The sequence below is a fragment of the Apis dorsata genome, unplaced genomic scaffold, assembly GCF_000469605.1.
Source record: "Apis dorsata unplaced genomic scaffold, Apis dorsata 1.3 scaffold_61, whole genome shotgun sequence".
In the NCBI taxonomy this organism is placed as follows: domain Eukaryota; kingdom Metazoa; phylum Arthropoda; class Insecta; order Hymenoptera; family Apidae; genus Apis; species Apis dorsata.
Genome location: NW_006263361.1, coordinates 183,671 through 188,184, shown reverse-complemented (window position 1 = coordinate 188,184; position 4,514 = coordinate 183,671).

The window sequence follows — 4,514 nt, the reverse complement described above, 5'->3', positions numbered from 1 at the left end:
CGTTCGGGGAACGTCCCTCGAGGGTTCGTAGTTGTACGCGTAACAAATTCTATTGTAACGCTAATTTATGAATATTAACTCAACGAGGGAGAGGCATTATTAACGGTCCACGGGTCCAATTATCCGGCGCCGGCCAATCGATACGACGGGAAAATAATAATTAATAACAGAGAAAGTTAATAGGATACGTCTTTGGGAAATGGAGCGGCTCGTCCTTTTAATGCCCACAAGCGTTTAAATAATTAGCCGTGTATCTTTTCGACAAACAAACGAGCAAACAAACGATTCGAGTCGAGTAATTGTTCATCGAATGAGAAGATTACAGCTATCGAACGGGCTGCTCGAACCACGAGCAGAGGGGAGAAGAGGAATCAAAGTTATGGAATGACGAGAATTAGTCGACGCGGGATAGTCGAACGGGGTCGAGTGTCGGGAAGAAGAAGGAAGAGAAAGAAGCAGAGAGGGAGAGGCGTGGATCGGGAACACGTGAAACGCATGGCGTTGGGGCATTAAAGCGTCCCGCTCTTCCCGAAGGGAACTTCATTTAAGAGTCCTTGTTTATAAACTGAAACAGGATGCGGCGGAATATAATTCCGCTTCTAATTACTCTGAGTGCTTTGCTTCTTTCATGGAAAGTGAGCCGTCCCATGGCGGCCGGCTGCAAAAGTTTCGTCCGCCCGTGGAAACGCGCGAATCCGATCGGGCAGCGGCCGGGTCGGGACGATTGTTGCGCAGTCACCGCCATAAGTAAAAACTTAATAAATAGCCGGAAGAAAGACCGAGACAGGAAGTGTGAGCGCCAACCGGAGGTGGACCGATTCGAAACGTGGCGGAAAGACGAGGACGAAGATAGCGGGCGGAGACGAGGCGACGAGGAGGAGGAGGAGGAGGAGGAGGAGGTGGGATGGAAACGGGGGAAGAAAAGCTGGGAGAGAAAGAGAAATGCGGCGAGGCAGGAGGGGAAAATTCCCTGATAATTAAGACCGTTTTAAGGAAAAAGAAGCGAGTTGGCTGTCCTCCTCCGTCCCAACGTTCCGCTGGCTTTCTCGGTCGGTCGGTATCCTTGCATCCTCAAGAAAGCTAATTAAATTAATTACCGCCTTCGCCAGATTTAGCCCCGCGCCGCCCCACTCGAATACCCTCCCCTCCCCCCGCGACTCGAGAATGGCTCTGTATTCCTCGATTTTGCCAGGGAGAGTACAATGATTTCGCTGGTCTCCGTCGAACCGGAGGAAAGCAGCGGAGGAAGGAAGGGGGAGGGGGGGCGAGGAGGTGGAGAAATAAAGAGGAAAACGATTCGATCGGCCGCTCCCCCTTTTATCCGCTCGATTTCTTCGCGAGTTCAGGGGAGGGAGGGGGGCTCATGAATGGCGAAAGCGACGAGAAAAAGGTTAACTATCGAGCGCATATTTATGAGAGGGCGCGCGCGAGACGCGGGCCAAAGGAAACGGGCCGAAGCCTTGGAGGAATTCAAATTAACGGGACCACTTACCATTCTTAATTGAACCGATATTCTTGCAGACGCTCGATCCAATTAACACTCGTCCTCCTCCGCGCGATTCGACCGTCGTCGTTTCCATCGTTTTCCATCGTCGCGTCGAGGCGGAGGCGATTCGCGATCGAATCGCGCGTCCTTCCTTCCTTCCTTCCTTCCTTCCTTTCTTTCTTTCTTTCTTTCCGCCTCGCCTCTTTTCGCCCTTTGTCCTGATCGAAATTGATATCGCGCGAGGGAGAGATACAGAGTGGTGGTAGTGGTAGATTAGATACGGGACGAAAAAGAGTAACGAAAAAAGAGAAAAGAAAAAAGGACAGAATAAAATGGAAGGAAAAAAGAAAAAAACGACGCTGCGTTCCGAAAAAAAAAAAAACGAGTAACGTAACGTTGCACGTATCAGTTTTTATACCCGCGTATACGCGCGTTACGCGTACCGAGAGCGCGGCGGTAGCGAGCTTATAGACCGTAACGAGTAGTAACGGCGTGGCAGGAGCGACCCGTTAAATTTAATGTTTATCGACGACAGAGGGCGTAAAATTTAATTAATCGAAAAGTGATTATGAGCAAAAGCACGGAGGCAGAACGCTGATTCTATCGGTCGCGATCAGCCCATAAGCCCACGGATGGCTGGCCATAACCCTTCAAGTCCATTTTACTTCACTCCGTGGACCTGACATAGCACACCACCCCGGCCGCCTCTGTTACGCGACAGCCTTTCGATCGGTTCACTGCCGTTCCGAGGCCTATACCGACCTAATCGACCCGTACCTCCGATTTCCGTTCCGTCTGCGCCCATTTTTCCACTCTCCCCCTCCCCCTATCCCCGTCATTTACCCGGTTATTACCCTCGTTTTCTTCTGAAGTTAGAAAAAAAAAAAAAAAAAAAGAAAAAATCCCTACAGCGACGATACTACAATCGATTGCTTGGAAGTAACGAACGATCCGAGAATTGGAAACTGGAATCGGCGAAAGAAAACGCGGCCGAGAGAAATTTATTTACGCCGATTCGATATAACTGTTAAGAAAACGGTATCGAGGGTCTGGTATCGAGGATTCGTTAACCGCGTGGGGGGAGGAGGGAGGGAGGGAGGGGGAAAAAAATAATCTGTCGATCGCTCGAAAGATTTCAATTAACGAAGCATCCCGACTTTAAATATCAGTTAACCTATCCTTTTGCTACCTCGATACGATCGGAATACGTGTTTGATATTCGTGCACATGCACTCCACCGAACAATCGGTGATTCGCTTCGACGGGGGAAAAAAGTGTAGGAAAAGAAAAAAAAAAAGGAATTCTTAATCCGTTTAATAACCACGAAAAATCCGAAGAACATCAATCAATCATCCTTCGCCGACTCCCCCTCCACCCGTGCTTCTCCCCGTCTGTTTTCGCGAAAATGTTCGTTATTGGCTTTCCGATCGATCGATCCCCCGCTCGAAAATATGCCCGCCAATTTAGCCCGGCAAATATTGCAATTCATTTCGCCGGAGTGCTCGAAACGGATATTGTCGACGCGTGGAAACCAATAAAAATTATAACGTGAACCGTGAAGGATCGAACTAAATAAAACACGGGCGGAACGAGGAAGCTTCGCGAGCGTGTTCGCGCGTGTTCCGTTAAGGAACACGAATCGGGGCCGCGTGCCGTGCACGCGCCGAATCACGCTCGCGACTCTCGCCCGCGAGAGAGAAAGAAGAAACAGGCAAATCGGAACAAATTGATTTTCCCCGGCGACATCTATTAAAGTGACGGAAGAGAGTCGCAATATCTGGCCCACCCGGTATCGGCCAGCTTTTCGATCGGGTAAATTGGATTTTCGTGAGAAACATTATGATACCCACCCCTCATAATTGGCCGCTTTATAAACGACGCGAACGATCGCTTAGGTAATCGGATGGTTCTATGGTTCGTGAATATGTTTTATGCTTTATACTGGGAAATAGACGAATTTTTATTTTTCTTCTTTTTCTTTCTCTCCGGTTAATCATTCTCCGCGAGTCGATTCGAAATTGCGTTTCTCGTTCTCTCTCCTTTATAGCTCGATTTAAAACTTCGAAAAGTTTCGATGTATCGCGTAGAGAGAGCGTGAGAGTCAGGGAGACAGAGGGGAGCTCCTGATATTAATTCCGTAGGCCTAGCGGTGATAATGTTGTCTCCGCCGTGATGCTCCCCAGGGTGGCGTGAAAGCATTCCCTTTAACGACACCGAATCGAGCCGCGAGATAGGCGATCGTCTTCCAGATTACGGGAACGGGAGAGAGCGGGTAATTACGGGTGTCCCGATTTTCCTTCGCCCGATCTCTCCCCGATTCGAGCTCACCCCTCGATCGTGCGTCTCTTCGATCGAACGAATCAAACTTTACCCTTTTACCTTCCTCATCTTTAACTTTTCGCTATTACAATTACGACACGCAACGTAATCGTGGAAACTCTCTCCGCGTGTAATAAGGAGGGGGAGGAAAAAAAAAATCTCGAAAGGTAAAGATTTATTACGGGGGTGAGGAGGAAGGTTGAAAAATCGAGGTGGCACGTGCGGGACGTTAAAATTAACGGCGCAGTAACAAAGTATCGTGAGTCTACTTGAGCAAGGGGTAGGTGAAATAGCGTGCAGAGGTGGTTGGTTCCGGCCGCTAACGAACGAGCAACGAGACTCATCGAATGGGAGAACGAGTTACGGGTGCGCGGGTAATCAAACGCTTAAAACTCGGCTCGGCCGCCAACCAAGGAGGAAAGAGGTAAGAGGTGAAGGGCAAAGGGAGGCAAAAGTTGGACGGCGAATGCCGATCCGAATGTTCGAGTCGATCGTAAACCGATTCGTCTTCGTGTCCCTCCTCCGTCTCTTCTTCGCGCTCCCCGCCTTCGATCTCTCCCTGAGAACGAGTCAAGTCGTAGGAAAAGAAAGCCGTATCGCGGCGAGATCTCGATTAACGATCTCGAAAACGATCGCGCGTAAAATTTCTCGTTTCTCCCCGAACGGGTCGGGGAAATGGGCACCGGTTTCTTCGCATCGAGGAATTTCG